The sequence below is a fragment of the Sus scrofa genome, chromosome Y (assembly GCF_054392235.1).
Source record: "Sus scrofa isolate SSC_HxYL_T2T_F1_AM1 chromosome Y, Sscrofa_HxYL_maternal_Yorkshire_Landrace_v2.0, whole genome shotgun sequence".
In the NCBI taxonomy this organism is placed as follows: domain Eukaryota; kingdom Metazoa; phylum Chordata; class Mammalia; order Artiodactyla; family Suidae; genus Sus; species Sus scrofa.
In genome coordinates this window covers 17,756,548-17,778,133 of record NC_139402.1, presented here as the reverse complement: position 1 = coordinate 17,778,133, position 21,586 = coordinate 17,756,548, and the positions used below count along the sequence as shown (strand labels likewise).

Below are 21,586 nucleotides of genomic sequence, written 5' to 3'. Positions count from 1 at the left end.
TTTTTCTCTCTTTGGGTTACTGTTTAAGTACGGAGCTCGTATTTTATGTTAACTGGGCTAATTTCATAGAGAAGTAAACCCTGACTGAAGGTTATGCTCAGATTGCTAGGAGACTTGTGTCTTGTGATGTCACAGCTACTCAGGCTGGCAACCACTGTGATGGATTGGATAGTTTATCTGTGTAGGCTTACCGAAGCAGCATTTAAAACTGCAGAGTTCAAAAGCCATGCAGGTGAGGAAAGTAGCTGAAGAAAAATTTATCTGAGATGGCACATGCTCCTTCAGAAATTCAAGGTGTGTCTCCTAAAGATGCACCAACTGGTTCAGAATCCTCCATTACATCTCCATGGTGTGATAACTCAATCACTGGGGACTTGGACTTGAGGTCTCAGAGTGAAGAAAAAGCTTTCCAGGCTTTGACTGAGGGCTCCCTGACGAAAGAGCCATGCCACACATTGTGTGCCTCTGAACCAGATGGAGATAATGATTTTCCTCCTCTGCCCTTTCCCAGAAAACTTTGGGAAATTGTTGAAAGTGATCGATTTAAGTCCATTTGGTGGGATGAAAATGGAACCTCGATCGTGATTAATGAAGAACGCTTCAAGAAAGAAGTTCTGGAGAGAAAGGCTCCCTTCAGAATATTTGAAACTGAGAGTATGAAAAGCTTAGTTCGACAGCTTAACCTTTATGGATTTACTAAGTTGCAAAGGAATTTTCAAAGACCTGCCTCACTAGCCAACATTCTGGCAGAAGATAATGAAGTCTCTGCTTGGAACAAGGTATTATGAAATGTCCAGTTACTATTTACAGAGGGACATCTGCAAATATGTTCATACATATAGGGTCATAGTAGACCTTGAAAGTGGGATGAAGTACTGCTATGCTTTTCAACTGAAGGCCACTTGGTCATAAAATATTTGGGGTGATAGAGAAATTTCCTAGCCACCTGGAGCCTTCTCGATGAACCTCACCCAATACAAGCCCCTGAACCTCATACTGTTACTGTAAATGCACCAGGCATTTTTATTTAAGGACCATAATTGCCTGTTCCCACTACATAAATTTTTGATAATGTTAATAATAGATGAGTATTATTTCCTGACATTAACTCTGTGTGATGAAACAAGTCAGATTTGTATGGATTCTTTGTCCTCGTATCTTTGTTTAAAAGGTCACTAAATACCTTTCTCTTTTGGTTTTAGCTGCAGTTCTACCATAATCCAAATTTTAAACGAGGCTGTCCCCATCTGTTGGTGAGGATGAAAAGAAGAGTCAGGGTGAAAAATGCTTCTCCAGTATCGGCTTCTCTACTTCAAGGTTGCAGCAAGAAGCGCTCTAGAACAGGGGGTGATGTGGATAACTATAATTCTGATGTGGCTGCACAAACTCGTGGAGAAGATGCATTTTCAACCTCTACAAACCTAAATGTGCCTTTAATAAGATGGCCTTCTATGAGCCAGAGAATTTCTAATACAACTACCCCAACTAGAAGTGGTCTTTCTTCTCCGTCATCACCATCATTCAGGCCACCAGGACAAATTGCCATGGCTCAACATGCTATTTTTAGTCAGTTGACCACGTTTCACATGCACTCACAAAGCAGCTACTCTCCAGCAAGTGGCCACATCGTGAATTTCATTACAACTACCACTTCCATTTCTCAGTACCACCGCATTTCTAACTTCCCAAGTGGTTATTTTGGACTGAGGGTGGAGCCTTCTCCTTTGCCAACCAGATTCCAGAATATATCACCAACTGAGGGGGCTCTGTCTAATCACCAACCAGCAGCCCATCCATGGTTCCCAATGCCAATGGCCATCGACACATCTGCTGCCTCGCTTTCAAGGCCATACCCTCAGTCCTCTTCCGTATCTGAACATCAACCTAATTACCACTGACCTATCAAAGGACTATAGGTTATGCAGGAGAGTGAAGATGAAAATTTATGCTGGCAAATGTCACCAAATTCCTGCAATTCTGTTATTTCAGCAATAAACTTGTATGTTCATCTTCATAGCTTCATCTTCTTTTTTTTTTTATTCAAATGCATCTCTTTCTTTAATTTTTCAAATTCTTTTTTTCTTTCCTTTTTTTTTTATTTTCCAACTCTACAGCAAGTGGGTCAGGTTATCCTTACATGTATATATTACAATTACATTTTTTTGTTTTGGACACAGTTAAGAGTAAAGGGATGCTGCATTTCTTTTTCTAAAATGATTTTTCCATCATAGCTTGTTAACTGTGTTCTATCAATTTCACACTGTGCCACAAAGTGGCCCAGTCACACACCCACCCACCCAAGACCCACACCCACACACATACATATCCTTTGTTTCACATTAAGCTGCATCAAAAGTGACTAGAGATAGTTCCCATTGCTATACAGCATGACCTCATTGCATACCCACTCCACATGCAATAGTTTGCATTTTCAACCCCCGAATCCCAGTCCATCACAATCCTGCACCCTCCCCCTTGGCAACCAAAACCCTGTTGTCCAAATGCATGGGTTTCTTTCCTGTGGAAAGTTTCAGTTGTGCCATATGTCACATTCCACACATAAGTGATGTCATATTGTGCTTGCCTTCCTCCTTCTGGCTTACTTCACTTAGTAGGAGAGTCTCCAGTTCCAGCCGTGTTGCTGCAAATGGCATTATTCTGTTCTTTTCTTATGGCTGAGTGGTGTTGCATTGTGTATATATACAACATCCCTTAATCCATTCTTTCCAACGGTCATTTAGGTTATTTCCATGTCTTGGCTCTTGGGAATAGTGCTGCAATGGACATACATGCGCATGTAACTTTTTCATGGAAAGTTTTTTTTTTTTTTTTTCTCCCCAGGTGTATGCCCAAGAGTGGGATTTCTGGGTCACATGCTACTTCTATATTTAGTTTTCTGAAGTGTTTCCATAGTGTTTTCCATAGTGGTTGTAACAATTTACATTCCTCCCACAGCGTAAGAGAGTTTTCTTTTCTCCATACCCTCTCTAGCCTTTTCTCATGTGTGGACTTGTTAATGATGACCATTCTGGCCGGTGTGAAGTGATACCTCATAGTAGTGTAGATTTGCATTTCTCTAATAAACAGTGATGTTGAGAATTTCTTTATGTGCTTGTTGGCCATCTGTATATTCTCTTTGGAGAAATGTCTATGCAGGTCTCTTTCCCATGTTGCCACTGGATTATTGGCTGTTTTGTTGTTGAGGTGTATAGGTTGTTTTTAGATTTTAGAGATTGCGACCTTATTAGCTGCATCATCTGAAATAATTGTCTCCCATTGCAGGTTGTCCTTTTGTCATTTTAATTGTTTTCAATGGCAGATTATTTTGCCGTTTTTTAATATTTGAAATGCTTGATAATTAGAGAGGAGCATTTGACATGTCTCCTAGCTGTAACTGTTTCAAAAAGGAAAATGGAACTAAGGAAATAGAGAATAGCTGTCAAGAGATTTCTGAAATAGTACAGGTTGTATTGAATGGGGGTCTCAATTATGATGGTTTGGAGAAAGGGGCAAATAAAAGTCAATTTGGAAAGGGAAAATACATAGTATTTACTTAGTGTTTTCTCAGCTGCATTATAGTCTATCTGTTACTTCAAATGGAACTTGGATATTAGTTGACACGATTGTCTTCATTGCAAAGAAAAAATAAATCAATAAATTCCATTGAGTTCCCATGATGGCAAAGAGGTTAACAAACCTAACTAGTGTCCATGAGGAAGCAGCTTCACCCTCTGCCCTCACTCTGTGGTTTAAAGCCCCAGCCTTGCTATGAGCTGTGATGTGAGTTAAAGATGTGGCTCAGTCCCAGCATTGCTATGGTGGATGTAGGCCAGCAGACAGAGCTCTGCTTTGACGCTGACTGGGATCACCCATATGCCACAGGGGTGGCCCTAAAAAGACAAAAAAAAAAGGTAAACAATTACTTAAAAAGTACATTTCACAGTCAAAGCAATAGCATATTTTAGCTTCCCCAGGAAGCATGACCATAATTTACACCATAACTGCAACAACAATATCCACATGACATCATCAGAGATTGCATCATGGTCACCACAGGGTGGTAGTTTATCAGTGAACCATTTACATAAAAAGAAAAGAAGAAGAAGAAGAAGAAAAATGGGGGTGTCATTTTCTCTCTAAAATCCTCAAACTGTTCTAGGTTATTTTTGCCTTTATCTCCACCCCTTTATATGTCCCGATTCACACTTAGAGGTTGCTTTCTTGTTTTACACAAAGACAGGCTTAGGCTTAAATACAAAGGCTGGCCTTTAACACCAAACCTCAGCCAGGTGAACAGGTCCCTTGAAGATATAGAATCTGTTTGACTTAGCAGCTTCTTATGTTTCTCTTTTACTGTCTTTCTGGAGTACATTCAGAAGAATTATTTTCAATCAAACCAAGAGTCACCTCAGAGCCATCCTTGGAGTAGAAAGGACCCCACTTTGTCTTAAAAAGCAATGTGCCATTGCTGCAGAGGGCAAAAGGAGGAGGGGCAGATGCTAATGGAATCTCCCTGCTCACACGTCCACAGACTTTCAGAGGGCAGGGTGCCCCTGGTGCAGGCTACAGGTGGCAAGAAGCCACTTGCTTGTGCTACAGCAGCCTGGGCACTTCTTGTGCTGGCTATGGGTGTCCAGATCCTTCTGGTGGGGGCTATGGGCATCAGGTGGGTAAGTGAGATGTGGTGCCTCTTGAGTAATCTATAGGCAGCAGGGACAAACCAAAGCAGTCATCTCAGAAACCACAGGGACTCAAGGCCTGCCACCAGTAGGGGTGTGAGATCAGGTCCAATCTGTGACCAAGTCACCTCAGAGGTCAGAAATCAGAGCGGGCACTACAACTGATCACCACCCAGTATTGCTGTCAACACCCTGGCCATATAACTGCCCTGCAACTGTCAGTGCCAAATGCTCTGACAGTTTCAGGGAAGAAGCACCCAGAAGGTTGAACACTGTCCTTTGCCAAGACCGTGTAACTAGGAGCAGTGGTGCACCACCTCCTGTGTGGGCTAAGAGGGACAGGCTGCTTCTTATAAGGGTCCTCAGCTGGGGGGGCAAACCCCCATGGTTATCTCCCACTCCAGAGGTGTGCATGGCCTGCTACCACTAGGGGTCCAGAAACAAGCACCGCTTGTGGCCCTAATCACCTCAGAGGGCACCTCAGAAGAGGTCATTGTGACAAAACATTACCTGTTTCTGCTCCAATTTCTCTGGGAATTCACAAACCATGCCACTGCCACTGCCACTGCCACTGCCACTGCAACTGCCGCTACCAAATGCTCTGGGCACCTCATGATTCTGCAAAAAGCTCATTATCATGCCCAAGGCTTTGAAACAAGGAGTAGCCTGTGCCACCTCCCTGCATGTACTTGCTGCTGCTAAGACCTCAGTAAGAAGGCACTGTCTACCAGCCCTACCCACTGCCTCCCTCTCCCTGGAAATACACTCTGCACCCTCGGGATAATGGCCTGCTCACTCCCAAGATTGAGCCAGCAAGAATGGAATCCTCCATGCCCCAAATAAATGGTAACACCCCACAAAATACAAAGGGTTGCTCTTGCCTAGAAGTAACCCTCCAAGACTAGAGTTTGGCTTCCCCAAACTCACAGAAAAAGAAAATCATAGACACGATGAAGAATCTCAGGAACAATTCCCATTTAAGGTACAGGAGATTTCATGTGAAGCAGAAACAATGCAACAGACCTCTGTAGGCCAAAAGACACTGAGTTCAAAAGGGGTAGAGTGAATATATACTGAAGGAATGAAGGCTGAATATCAGGGATTTACGAGCACATTACAAACAGTCATGTCAATTACTTTAGAGAGGAATGAGGAAATTTAGGGGAAAATAGGGAAAAATTAGAAAAGTCTTTTGCAGATAGCCAAACTGGGCTAAAGGCACTAAAAGGCAGAGTGAAGAGTGCAGAGGAATTAATTAGTGACATGGAAGATAGCATAATGGAAATCACCCAATCAGGACAGCAGGCAGAAAACCACATGAAAACACATGAAAGCAACATAAGAGATCTATGGGGTAGCATAACAGGGGTCCATCTATGCATAATAGCAATTCAAGAGGCAGAAGAAAAAGAAAAGTGGATTGGAAATATATTGGAAGAAATTATGTCTCAAAATTTTCCCAAACTAAAGGAAACAGGCATCAAAATACAGTAATCACAGAAGGCACAAAACAGGCTGAACACAAATATGCCCACACCTAGACCTACTATAATGGAAATGGCCAAAGATAAAGATAAAGAGAGGATTCTAAAGGCAGCAAGAGAAATACAACGCATTAACTATAAGAGAACCCCCAAATCACCTAATTTCCCTATAGAAACACTACAGGCCTGAGGAAATTGGCAAGCTATAATCAAAGTTCCAAAAGGAAAAACACTGAAGCCTAGAATACTCCTCCCAGAAAGACTATCATTTATTTATTTATTTATTCATTTATTTATTTATTCATTTATGTATGTTTTTATTTATTTATTGAGTATCATTTGAACTGGAAAGGGAAACAGAGAATTTCTCCAACAATCACAAGGTAAAAAAGTACACGAATACTAAACCCATTCTAAACAAATACTGAAATGGCTAGAAAAAGAAGAAGAAGAAGAAGAAGAAGAAAAAGAAGGAGAAGGAGAAGGATGGGGAGTGGGAGAGGGAGGGGTGGAGGAGGGAGAGAGGGTGGGGGAGGGGGAAGGAGAAGGAGAAGAAGAAGAAGGAGAAAGAGGAGGAAGAGGAGGAGAAAGAGAAGGAGAAGAAGACGAAGAAGAAGAAGAAGAAGAAGGAGAAGGAGAAATACAACAGAAGATATACAGATTGGAAAGCAGTCACTTAAGTAAGCCAGCATACATCACCCAAACAAACAAACAAACAAACAAAAATCTACTCTAAAAGTGATGAGAAACACAAGGAACACCAAAAGGACAAACACAAAGTTCTTGAAGAAATTCAAAAGCATAGAATGTAGCTAAGTAAGTATGAAAATATAGACACCTAATTTTAAATAATGTGTTTGAGCCTATATGACTACCAGGCTAAAGCAAGCAGAGGTAGGAAGTGGTTAACATACTTGAAAAACAGGGAAACCACAAATCAAAAGCAAACATTCCATTCATGAAAACTAAAACAAAATGTATCCAAGCATAAAATAAATGGAAATCATTAAAAAAAGAAAAAAGAAAAAGAAAAAAAAGAACCAAGGTAATACACCGAATCAACTGAAAAGCAAGGTTTAACATGGGAATAAATACATGTTTCTCAATAGTTACCTTAAGGGTCAAGGGACTGAGTACTCTGATCAATACACACAGAGCGGCAGATTGGATCAAAAAGCAAAAACACAACCTGCTGTCTGCAAGAGACTCCCTTTAGAGCAAAGAATACATATAGACTGAAAGTGAGAGAACGGGACATGATATTTCAATGGTCAAGACAGGAAAGCAAGAGCTGTGATACGCATAGTAGACAAAATAGACTTTGAAACAAACAAAGGCCATAGAGAAAGATAAAGAAGGACCCAATTTTAGAGAGCCCAGATGGTGAAAGAGTAGGGGGATTTGTTCACCTCTCCCACAGATGCAACAAAAAATACACATCTACATGTAAAATGACTCAGAACAGCAACTGAACGCTGGCAGAAGAACTGAAACCTTTAATAATGGGAAGAATCTCTTGACGCAATGGATAAAACAACAGAAAAGAGGAGAGAGAGAGAAGGGGCATCAGGACTGGACTCCTGAGAGGGAACGGTGAAGGAGAAAGGGAACCCACACCCTGGAAACTCACTGAACCTGCGGAAAGATCAGCTGAGTCCAAGGGATCTCCAAGATGCCACGAAAAGTGCATCAGCAGGTCAGAGGACTGAGAGGCAGTGTGAGAGCCACACAGATCATCAGGACCGCTGGCACAGGTCCCAAAGACTGAGACGCTTTGGTGGGGACTGGGTGCCAATCCCTAAGCTTCGGAGGTGAGTCTCTGGGAGCAGGCTGGGATTGGTGGTGTGGAGACAGCATAAGAGATGAGGAAGTGGTGCCCCAGGGGTGAAGGGTTGCAAAGTGCTAAGGGCTGGGGACTGGAAAGCCACAAGAGAGGGAACCCAGGAGAAGGTCTGGGCCTGCAGGAGAGACGTTGCACCATTGTTGGGAGGGGAGAGCAGGATGTGTGGGCCACCAGAGAATACTCCTTGCTCCACAGCATTTTCACTTGAACAACAGCTAGTAGAGCACAGACGGCATTCCCAGCACATCCCCCTCTTCCACCACGGGCATGCCCGGGGAGAAGCCACATTCCTTCTGCAGTGGACTGGGCCCACTACCCATGGGAAGGCAACCACCTCCTTGGTGTTCCACCCACAGGAAGTGCCCCACTGCCCTGGTGCACCCCAGCAACCTCCTCCCCAAGTCAGGAAGTTCACCACCACAGCAGCAGGAACAGGCCAGCCCTGCCCACCCTTGGGAAGGGCTCTGCTGACACAGCGTGAGAGAGCCAGCACCGCCACCCTCGGGAAGCCCCTACTGCTATTGACCACTAGGGCAAGATGCTCCCGGCCATGGGGAGTGAACGTCCTCCAAGGCATGCACCGGCCAGCCCTCCCCACCCTTGGGAAGCCCTCCACTGCTGGAGAGAACCACAGGCAGCTGCCCCTGGCTGCAGGAAGGGCACCAACAATGGGACGTACACCAACCAGACCCATCAGGCTAGGAGTAGTGCACTTCCACCATGACAGGCACTGGCCAGCCCTGCATGCCCTCAGGAAGCCCTCCAATCTTGTGGCACAACCCATCAAGCCCTACCTGGCTTCAAGAAGTGCACTGCCAAGGCAGAACACAATGGCCAGCCCCACCCAGCCTACGGAAACTCCCCACCAGAGCAGCACAACCCAGCCACACTGACTGCCCACAGGAAGCACCTAGCCATGGTGGTGTGACCCGGCCACCCTTGCTTGACCTCAGGAAGAGCCCAACCACCACCATGTGCCCTGGACTGTGCCAAACTACACTTTGGCTTCCCAAAATTCACACAAAAAGGAAAACACAAGCAAGATGAAGAAGCTCAGCAAACATTCCCAGTTTATGCAACAGGAGAATTCACCTAAAACCTTCAACACTCAAACAGTCTGACGGACTGTGAGTTCAAAAGGCACAGAGTGACCATACGAAAGAGATTCAGAGAAGATAAGCACTGTAACACAGACTCCCTCAGAAAAGAAATAGAAAACATAAGGAGGAGCCAAGAAAATCTAGAAAATTCATTTGCAGACCTACAATGTGAGCTAAGGGCAGTAAGGGCTGGAATGAATAATGCAGGGGAATGTATTAGTGATGTGGAAGATAGAAAATGCAAATCACCCAAATAGGACAGCAGACAGAACACCAAATGAAAAAAAAACCCTGAAAGCAATGTAAGAGACCTATGGGATAACATAAAGTGGGCCAATCTGTGCATAGTAGGAATTCCAGAAGGAGAAGTAAAAGAAAAGATTTTTGAAAACGTATTGGAAGAACTTATGTCTGGAATTATGCCCAGCCATGCGAAGTGCCCCACTGCCCTGACATGCCCTGGGAAACTCCTCACCACATTGGGAAATGCACCACGACCACAGTGGAAACTGGCCAGCCCTGCCTACCCTTGGGAAGTGCTCCACTGCTACAGGTTGCCCCAGAAAGCCCCAGCTAGCCATGGGAAATGCACCTCCACCTCCGTGGGCAGCTGCCAGCCCCACCCACACTTGGGAAGCTCTCTCCACTACAGAGAGAGCTGGCCAGCACTGCCCACACTCAGGAAGGACCCCACTGCCATGGAGCACCAGGGCAAGCCCCGCCCATGTGCAGGGAGGGCAACTCCAATGTGGCAAGCCCTGGCCAGGCCCACCAGCCTTTGGGAAGAACCCACCTGCCATGGGGCAACCAGGCCAGGACTGCCCCCTTTGGGAAGTGCTCTGCTGAATGGCATGCCCCAGCAATCCCCAGGCACATGTGGGAAGTTCACCTCCACCATGGTGCACACCTGCCAGGCCCATCCACCCTCAGGAAGGGCCCTCTGCCATGGAGTGAACTGGCTAGTCCTGCCCACCCCCACGAAGCAACTTTGTGCCACAGAGCAAGGAGGCCAGCCCCACCCATCCTTGGCAACTGATGAGCTGAGCACACTGAGAAGCACCGCATGCCCACAGGAGGCACTCTGCTGCCACAGAGCACCTGGGAAAGCCCTGCCCAACTGCAGGGGTGTGCCTCCACCACTTCCCATACCATCCAGCCCCACCTGACCTCAGGAAGGGCCCCACCACTGCAGAGCACCTCAGCAAGCCCATGCTGGCTGCAGGAAGTGAATGACCACAATGGTGCACAATGCCCAACCATGCCTGGCCATGGAAAGAACCTAGGCTCAGCAGTGTGACCCAGCAAGCCATGCATGCCCTGCTGAAGTGCCGCACCACCGCGGTGCATCCTGGACTGTGCCAAACTATACTTTGGCTTCCCCAAATTCACAGAAAATGGAAAACACAAGCAAGATGAAGAAGCTCAGAAAACATGCCCAGTTTACACAATGGGAAGATTCACCTAAAACCTTCAACACTGAAGCAGTCTGACAGACCTGGAGTTCGAAAGGGAGACAGTGAAGAGACTGAAGGAATGAAGACAAGATATGAACAGGAATGCAGACACCCTCAGAAAGGAACAAGAAAACATGAGGAGCCAAGCAAATCCAAAAAATTCATTTGCAGAGATACGAACAGAGCTAAGGGCAGTAAGGACCAGAATGACTAACACAGAGGAATGAATTAGGGATGTGGAAGGTAGAACAATGACAATCAGCCAAACAGGAGAGCAGAAGGAAAACCAAATGGAAAAAGATGAAAGCCATATGAGACTTACGGTATAATAGAAAGTGGGCCAATCTTTGCATAGTAGGAATTCCAGAAGGAGAAGAAAAAGAAGAGGGGGTTGAAAACATAGTTTAAGTAATTACCACTGGAAGCTTTCCAAATCTAAAGGATTCTGACTTCAAGATACAAGAAGCACAGACGGTCCCAACAACTTGAACCCAAATAGAACCACGCCAAGACATATAATAACAAGGCAAAAATTAAAGATAAAGAGAGGATTCTAAAGGCAGCGAGAGAAAAGCAAAATGTCAATTAAAAGCAAACCCCCATAAGGCTATCAGCTGATTTCTTCACAGAAACTGTACAGGCCAGGAGAGAATGGCAAGAGATATTTAAAGAACTGAAAGGAAAAACAATATGCAACATGGAATACTCTATCCAGCAAGAATACCATTTAACATAGAAGGGGAAATAAAGTATTTCTCCAATGAACAAAAGCTGAAAGACTACAGCAATACAAAAATCACGTCTGTAAATTAAAAAAAAAAAAAAAACACGGGGGGAAATGAGGATGAAGGAAACTGCAATTAGAGAGCAATCAAACTATCAGGCTAAAGCACACAGTGATAGGATGGGGTAAACATACTTAAAAAACAGGGCAACCACAAATAAAAATGGAAAAGTACATTCAACAAAAATGAAAAGAGAAGTACTCAGGCATAAAACAAATGGAGACCATCCAACACAAAAAAAAAAAAAAAGGAGAAAGAAAGAATGAAGAATAATAGAATCATCTGGACTAAGAGTTTTAAAGTGGCAATAACTAAACATCTATCGATCATCAGATAAAATGCCAATGGACAGAGCACTCCAATGAAAGGACACAGAGTGGCTGATGGGATAAAAGAGCAAAACCCCTCAATATGCCACATACAGGAAACTCACATTAGGAAAGAGGACACATATAGATTGAAAGTGAGGGGAGCGCAAAAGATATTTCATGCCAGTGGACCAGAGAGGAAAGCAGGAGTTGCAATACTCACAACAGATAAAAGAGACGTTTAAACAAAGGCCGTAAAGAAAGACAAAGGAGGACACTATTTAATAGTTAAAGGCTCTGTTCGAGAAGAGGGTGTTATAAACAGCAACATGTATGCCCCAAATATAGAAGCACCCAGATAGCTGAAAGAAACATTAACAGATGTAAAAGGAAAAACTGATGGGACTACAATCTCAGTAGGAGACTTTAACACCCCACTCACATCAATGGACCAAGCTTCTAGACAGAAAATCCATAAGGCAACAGAGATCCTAAAGGACACAATGGAAAACATAGACTTAATCGATATTTTCAGGACATTACACCCAAAAAAATCAGAATACACGTTCTTCTCAAGTGTGTAAGTAATAATCTCAAGAATTGATCACATATTGGGGCACGAAGCTAAGCCCAACAAATAGAAGAGTATAGAAGTTATTGCAAGTATCTTCACTGACCACAATGCATGAAACTAGAAATCAACCACAGCGAAGGAAATGAGAAAAAAAAAAAACCTACTACATGGTGAAAACCTACTACATGCTATGAAAAAACCCTTGGGCCAATGAGGAAATCAAGGAGAAAAGTAAAAGTTACCTGGAGACAAATGAAAATGAAGACACAACCACTCAAATTCTATTTGATGCCACCAAAGCAGTGCTCAGAAGAAAGTTCATCGTTACACAGGACTTCCTTTTACAAAAAGGAAAAGTCTCAAATCGACAACTTAACCCACCACCTAAGTGAATCAGAAAAAGAAGAATCAACAAAAAATCAAGTCAGCAGAAGGAAGGAAATCATAAAGATGAAAGAGTAATCAATAAATCAAAGAAACAATACACAAAATCAATCAAACCAAGAGCTGCTTCTTTGAAAAGGTAAACAACATTGACACACCTCTGGTTAGGCTCACCAGGAAGAGGAGAGAGGAACAGCCCAAATAAACAAAATAAGAAATGAATAAAGAGAAATCACAGTGGATACTACAGAAAAACAAAAAACCATATGAGAAAGCTAGCAACAATTATATGCCAACAAATCTGACAATGTAGAAGAAATGGAAAATGTTCTGGAGTCTTTCAGCCTGAACAGTCAGAATCAAGAAGAAATAGATCAACTGAGTATACAGATCCCTAGAAATGAAGTTAACTGTATCAAAAAAAAAAAAAAAAACTACCTACAAATAAAAGTCAAGGACCAGACGGCTTCACAGGCAAAATCTAACAAACATACACACGGGAAAGGATGCCCACCCTCCTTAAGTTTTTATCAAAATGTGGAGTAAGAAGGAACCATCCCAAAGACATTCGCGGATGCTAGCATTCCCCTAATTCCAAAACCAGACAAACATACCACCAAAGAAGAAAACTATAGGCCAATATCATTGATGAATATAGTTGCAAAAACTCTCAACAAAATTTCAGCCAACCCAAACCAACAACATATCAAAAAGTTCATACACCACGACCAGGTAGGTGTCATCCCAGGTTCACAAAGATGGTTCAACATGCGTACATCAATCAACATCATACACCACATTAAAAATAGAAACATCAAAAACCATATGATGGTCTCAAAAGATGCAGAAAATGCATGTGACAGAGTCTAAAACCCATTCACAATTGAAAACTCTCACCAAACTGGATAGAGGGACCATTCCTGAACACATTCAAAGCCATATATAAGACACCCTCAGCAAATATTGTACCCAGTGGAGAAAAGCTGAAATCCTTCCCACTAAAATCTGGAACAAGACAGGGATGCCCAATATCGCCACAGATCTTCAACATATTATTGAAGGTCCCAGCCACAGCAATCAGACAAACAATAGTAATTAAGGGCCTACAAATAAGAAGGGAGGAGGTGTAAAACGGTCATGCTATGCAGATGTCATGATACTACATTTTGAAAATTCCAAATATTCAACCTCAAAACTGTTTGAATGGATCCACAAAGTCAGAAAAGTAGGAGGATATAAGACTCACCTTCAGAAATCAGTTGCATTTCTGTATACTAAAGAAGAAACTTAGGAATGGCATAAAAAATACTACACCTTTAAAAATGGGATGGTAAAAAATCAAATACCTGGGAATAAACCTGACCTAGGAGGTAAAGGACTTATAGACTGACAACTATGAAACATTAATCAAGGAAATTAAAGAAGACGTAGAGAAATGGAAAGATATTCCACACTCCTGAATGGGAAAAATTAATGCTGTAAATATGGCCATACTACACAAAGCAATCTATAGATTCAATGCAATCCAAATCAAATTACCCATGACATTTTTTCACAGAAAGAAAGCAAACAATCCAAAAATGTACATGGAACAAAATAGATCCAGCTTTCCCAAAGCAATCCTGAGAGAAAAAGAAAACAACAACAACAACACAAACAAACAAGCAAGAGGCAAAACGGAGAAATGCTCCGAGACCTCAAGCCATCTTACAAAGATGCAGTCATCAAGAAAGTGTGGTAATGGTAACAAAACAGTGAGACAGAACAATGGAACAGAATGGAGAACACAGAAAGAAACCCAGACACCTTTGGTCAAATAATCATTGACCAGAAAAGACTCATACACAATGACCAGGTGGATTTTGTCTCAGGTTTGCAAGGAGGGTTGAAAATACTCACAGCAGAAAACATCACACAGTACACGAACATATGAAAACTAAAACACCTCATGATCCTCTCAATAGATGCAGCAACAGCATTCCACAAAGTCCAACATCCACTCACGATCAAACCTCTTACCAAAGTGGGGATCTGAGAAATATACCTTAACACAACAAAAGCCATTTAGGACAAACCCACAGCAAACTTAATACTCAAAGGAAAAGAGCTGAAAGCCTTTCCACTAAACTCTGATACAAGACAAGAAGGCCCATTCTTGCCAATTTTATGCATCATAGTATTGAAAACACTAGGCACAGCAATTCGACAAACAAAAAAAGTCAAAGGCATCCAAATTGGAAGAGAAGAGGTAAAATATTCCCTACATGCAGATGACATGACACAATGTATAGAAAATCCTAAGGAGGCCACACCAAAACTACTCAAACTGACCCACAAATTTGGCAAAGTAGCAGGATACAAAATTGACACTCAGATTTTGGTTGCACTTGAGTGTACTCACAATAAATAAAAAAATTAAAAAAATAGAATATTTTGAAAATTGCACCCCCCAAATTTAAAGACCTAGAAATAAGCTTGACCAAGGAGCTGAAAGATTATAAGCTGAAACATAAAACATAAGGAAATTTAAAAGGATTCAAATAAAGGAACAGATATCCCATGATCCATGTTTGGAAGAATTAATATTATTAGAAAAGCAATAGTATGCAATAAAATCTAGAGATTCAATGACATCGCTAACAGAAGACCCCTGTTATTTTGACCGAACGAGGACAAACAATCCAAAAATTTATATGGAACCATAAAAGACCCAGATATGCAATGGAACACTAAGGGAGAAAATAAAGTACGAGGAATAACTCTCTCAGACATCAGGCAATTTTTCTGAGCCACAGTAATCAAGACAATGTGGTACTGGTACCAAAACAGACATACAGATGTAGAGAACCCAGGAATAAACTCACAACCCTGCATTCAATTAATCCTTGACAAAGGAGGCAAGAATATAAAATGGGAATAAGACAGTCTTTTCAAAAAGTGGTGCTGATAAAACAGGACAGCTCCTGGTAAATCAATGAAACTGAAATACACCCTCACACCATGTACAAAAGTAAACTCAAAATCACTTAAAAATGTAAACATAAGATAGGTCACCTCAAATGACTAGAAGAGAAGAGAGGCAAAACATACTCTTACATCAACAATAAAAATGATTTTTTCTCAACATCAGTCTCCAAAAGCAACAGAAATAAAAGCAAAAATAAACAAAGGACTCAATCAAATTGACAGGTTTGCACAGCAAAGGGAACAATGAAAAAAGACAACCATTGCAATGAGAGAAAATATATTTTCAAATGATGCCACTGAAGGGGCTTAATCTCTAAAATAAATGACTTATAAAACTCAACAGCAAAAAACCTACCAGCCAGTTGAAGAATGAGCAAAAAACCTGAAAAGATATTTATCCAGAGGATACCTGCAGATGGCCGACAGGCACATGAAAAAATGCTCAACCTCACTAATTTTTAGAGAAATGCAACTCAAAATTACTATGAAGTACCACCTCACACCTGTCAGAATGGCCATCATTAGCAAGTCAAGAAATACAAAGTTCTAGAAAGGGTGTGGAGAAAAGTGAACCCAGCTGCACTGTTAGTTGGAAAGTAAATTGGGACAACCACTACAACCACTATGCAGATCAGTATGGTTGTACATTAGAAGACGAAGTATAGAACAACCCTATGGCCTAACAATACCACTCTTGGGCATATATCCAGATAAATCTTTCCTTGAAAGATATACATGGACTGCAAAATTCATTTTAGCACTATTCACAATATGCAAGACATAGAAACAACCTAAATTTCCATTGACAGAAGGGTACATTAAAAAGATGTGGTACATATTCACAGTGGAAATCTAGAGTTCATGAGAAGAAAATAATGCCATTTGCAACTACATGGATGGAACTAGTGATGCATATACTAAGTGAAGTACATCAGAAAGGAAGAGACAAATGCCATAAGACAGCACAGATCTGGAAATGAATAAATGGCACCAATGAAACATTCTAGAGGAAAGAAATGCATGCACTCGGAGAATAAGACAGTCAAGGGGGAGGGGCGAGGAGTGGGACAGACTTGAAGTCTGGGGTTGAGAGATGCAAACTTTTGCATTTGGAATGGATAAGTAATGAGATCCTGCTGTTTAGCACGGGGAATTTTAGTCAGGGGTGATGGAACATGGTGGAGGTAATGTGAGAAAAAGAGTTTGAGGGTGTGTGATTGTGCGTTATTGTGTGTGTGTGTGTCTGTGTGTGTGTGTGTGTGTGTGAGAGAGAGAGTGAGAGAAGAAGAAATAAAGAGGGACAGACTGGGTCGCTTTGCTCTACAGGAGAAAACTGGCAGAACACTGGAAACCAATGATAATGGGAATAATAACAATCATGAAAAATTAAAGTAAAGCAAAATCTCTGCAAACAAGTCTCAGGTCTCACAGCAGTGGGTTCAATATAGGCATTGTGTTAACCAAAGCGCATGGGCCCTGGCCATAGATGGAATACAGCAGTTAGTGCATTACTGTCTCCAACCAGAGAGAGGCAAAACTGTGGCTTGCTTAGGGTGGCTGGCCCTGCCATTTATGGTTCCAAATTATGCCCTGAGAGCCAAGCCATACATAGGGCTCCAAAGGGAAGGCAAAGTGACCCCCTTCAAAGGAATAGGGACCTCCAGTGGGATGTTCAGACTCTAAAGGCCGAGCTGAAGAGAGTGACAGCATGGGGACTTCCCAGTGTGGATAAATTCTTAACTCCCTGCAATCACAGAGGTCAGGGAAGGCACCAGGAGTCCTGAGCCAAAGCTGGGACCAGATTAGAGACCAGGGGCTAACCTTTCACCATAACTAGACTCAGGGAACCTGGCATGTCCTGCTGCCTGTGGGATGCTTGCAAGCTCCACCTGCACAACACAGAGATGCAGTCACCCCTCATCAGCCACAGGCTTTGCTAGAGTCAAAGGACATCACTGGATCCTTTGGAGAAAATTTAACAAGATATGAGGGCCTATTGAAATACACTCCCCACTTTACCCTACTGGTGGCCTAAGCCTGTTTCCGGCAGTCAAAATTGGGGACTTATCCCATCAGTGTATAGAGACCATAAGACACACCTACTCCACAGGTCCAAACTTTAAGGACAAAGATAAGAATAAGGGGTATACAATGACCTGGCGGGGGGGAGAGGCAGGCTAGGACCTGGGATCTTTGTTGTGCTGCTTGCCTCTTGAACAATGTCTCCTTGAACAAAGAAATAAAAAGAAACAATAAGGGACTACAGATAACTGCATGCATGGGCACTTGGGAAAAAGACGAATGAGAAGATTCATAAAGACAAATAAAATAAAATGAAATAAAAATTAAAATAAAAAACATAATAAAATAAAATAAAATAAATAAAATAAAATAAAATAAAATAAAATAAAATAAAATAAAATTAAATTAAATTAAAATAAAATAAAATAAAAAAGTAACCCTCCAGCAAAATCGGGGTGTCAGGTGCAAAAACAGTTTATGTGGCATACATAGTGGACAATACCACTGAGGAAGTGCACAGAAAATCTAAACCACCCCACTGACCCAAACCTTACACCAAATTTACCCTTATCCCACCAGAGAAGAAACAAGCTTGCCCCACACCAAGGAGCAGCAAAAAGAACTTGTTACATTGGTAGTTTCCTATTTCTCCTGAAGGGCTCAATAAAGCCTTCCCTGAATGTCTGTTGCCTCACTTCTCATCAACTTCTATTTACCAGGGAGCCAAGAACCCTGGTCGGTGTGAAGTACATGTTTAGTGGGCTATACGAGTGGCTCTCCTAGTCTCCATCATGGTTAAACTGAATCACATACAAGCCAGAATGATTTCCCCAGTTGTCCGTATGTGAAAATTTCTTCGGTCTAATATAATCTGCATTTCTGTGTAGCCAATCCAGAAAACAATCTATACTCTTTGGAAACAATGAATGCAAACCAAAAACTTTACCATAATTAGATCAGGCAGAAATACCACAGATCCTGAATTTACGGTATTTCCCTGTGGTGGAAACCTGCCTTCAACACCTCTATGAAACAGTCTTGGGATCCCAACTAGAACCTCTATTTCCAAAAAAAAAAAAAAAAAGCATTCTGAACCACCACAGTATCTGGATTATCCCCTCAGGAAGCCTGAACACAAACATCATAGCATCCAGTAAGTAAAGAATACTGCAGTCTTGGAAGGAACCTGCCAGGAAGCGAGACAACACCACTGAGCACTTGCCTCAGGATGCTCTCTCCAAATGAGTGATAGCCGTGCTAGAACAACATATCAAAATCTAGGCAGCCACCCCAAAACCTAATTGTGAATTTCTGCAACTATCCAGGTTGGCACATCCAAACACCCCCACCCATCATCCTAGGAAGCCTAATTTCTGCCTTTGAAGAAATCAGCCCTTGAGGCCAGGCCAAGAGCTGTGAATCATCAAGTAAATAAGTTCAACACTCAGCCCAGAAAGGCCAACTCTACTTCTGCAGCAGAGAGCTATGAAGCCTATATTTCACATTTTCAAGACCCAGTCGAGTGTCCCTAAGTGAAACCTTGATGAAAGCAGTTCAGTAATCCTCAGACCTTTGTGGTAGCTAGCTTAGAAACAACCACCTCCTCAGCAACTATGCAGAGAGACAACCACACTCAACGCAGCAACCATGCATAAAGCCAAACTGCAAATTCTTCACAAGATTACAGTGTAACAATTACTTCTGCCATATTCTTTCAGGAAATCCCAACACAATCTCTTTATAGACACTGGACCAGCAAGATTAATCACCACCTGTGCAGCCACCAGGGTAAGCACCAAAACCAAAACCTCTGTAGTCATCACATGATGAAGGCTGACCATATTTTGGTAGTATTTGGACTGGGAGGTTGGACCTCAGTCTCTATAGTAACCAGCCAGCTGGCCTGATCATAACTTCCACTAGCTTGATCAGGAAGTCAAACCAGAACTTCTACTATAACCATTCAGCCAGCCAAGCCACAGTCTCTGCAGAAACCAGAGAAGACTTCTGAGCATAATTTCCACAGCCACCAGCCATGTAAACTAACCACAAACTCTGTCCCAGCCCCGTAGATATTCACCAAGCAACCTCTGCAGAATTTGGAATGAAAAATTAACTGTACTCATTTCAACTAACAAGACAGTTTATCTCACCATATCTGCAAACACCAGCCTAGGAAACAAAAGCAGAACTTCTGCAGTAACTGCCAGGCCCCAACGCCATAACTGAGCAGCCACAGAGAAGAAGCCAAAGCACAAAACATGCAAATTTCTGGGAAAGAGTTCTGATCATGACCTCCATTATGGGAACAGGCGTAGAAACCACAACTGCTGCATTAACTGGCCAGGGATGCTTAAACCACACCTCTGCTGCAGCCAGTCAGATAATCAAACCATGGCTTCTACAATACCTGCTGCACACTCTGTGACATCTAACCAGAATCCCTAATGGCCACCCACACACTGTTCAAGCCAGGAAGCATAACCACCTACCTGAAGTACCCAGAACTATCAGTCTAGATACCCTCTCTCCAGCAGCCATCCTACAAAGCCTAACCATCTCAGGGAGACACGCTGCAGCTCTACAGGACAGAGCATGCTGCAGAACACATGGGGAACATATGGCAACAGTTGCAACAAAAAGTAAGCCAAATTGTCACCTATGCAGCAAGCAGGAAGTCAAACTTCATCTTGTTATATCAATAAAGAAGTGAAAAGGGTGCAAGGCATGTTGTTTCTTATTACCACGTACAGTAGAAGAGTCTTCCTCATCGATTGTCTTTCTGTTGGTGTATGTAATAGATGTTCTTCCAGTAATTCTGGAGACTGTCACTGCTTGAGAACACCTGGCCTTTGGACTCCATTTTAATGTGGTTTCCCTTGAAGAACTGTCACACTGACAGACCTTCTCTAAATAAGTTACAGTGAAGATGATCCACTTCTAGTTAGGCCATCTCCAGCTGTCCTATGACTACAACAGAGAGTTGTGTTTTATGTGCAGAGAAAGTCATATTATGGTGGGAAATATACAGCCAGGTATTGAAACCAAGAAGAAGGTTACAGGACCTTCCTGGGGAGACAACCCAACCACTCTCTACACCATGTATAATTTGGAGAAAAAACATTAGCCTTCTAGGCCTTCTGTGTTTTCCCAAATGTGATCTCATGAGAAAACTCAGACAATGCAGAAACTCAAGAAAGCAGTCTAACTCTTCACATAATAGTTTAGCAGGAAAAAAAAAGCAAAGGGAAAGATTTCCAGTTCCTTCTCAGGGGCTACAGAGGATATCCTGAGCCCTCTTCTTGAGTTGTTTGGAGACACAGGAACCTTCACCAGGTGGAAGAAGTTGACTGAATATTGAACACAACCGTGAAGACTCCAGACTGGTTCAGCCAGCGAGTGATGATGTTGATTCCCTGGATGTCAGAAATCAATATGTATGTGGGCATAGGGTCTGCCTAGATTGTGAGAGCAGCGCAGATATTGACTATGACTCTGACCAGATGCAGCTCTTCAGTGAGTGTGGGACCTGGGGAAAGTCACTTGACAGCTGTAGAGTGTGTTTCCTTACGTGTAGGATGGGGGCAGAAAGAATTACTTCCTTGCAGCGCTGCTGTAAAACAGATTAAACCAGACCTGCTATGAGGTAAACCCTCAAGAAATATATGCAGTCATTTTCTGCTGGTGTCTGAACACAACAGGCATGCCAGCCTAGAACGGATCTTAAATATACAGAAGAGAGTTGTCTGCATTGCAAAATGGGAAGTCAAGAGATTTATGAGGAGGGGTAAGTAGAGACTCCACAGTAAGATGGATGCATATCAGGGATGCTGCTAAGGAGGCTATGGCAATTGTCTTTGGGAACTTCCACATATAGAGTATGAGAAGGCTTATGATAAGGAAACAGGAGAAAAAAGCAGAAAAATGGACGAGAGAGAATTGAATCATGGGAAGGAAAAATAGGGTAGCAAGTGCTTGAGCACAGT

The 21,586-nt window shown here is 42.5% G+C and overlaps 2 pseudogenes; both read left to right on the top strand.

Moving 5' to 3' along the window:
- The first annotated feature begins 266 nt into the window (after nt 1–266).
- On the top strand, nt 267–1,898 carry LOC110257926 (heat shock transcription factor, Y-linked pseudogene; annotated as a pseudogene).
- Nucleotides 1,899–4,625: 2,727 nt separating this feature from the next.
- Nucleotides 4,626–21,586, top strand: part of LOC110257875 (small ribosomal subunit protein uS5 pseudogene) — a 54,726-nt pseudogene continuing 37,765 nt past the window's right edge.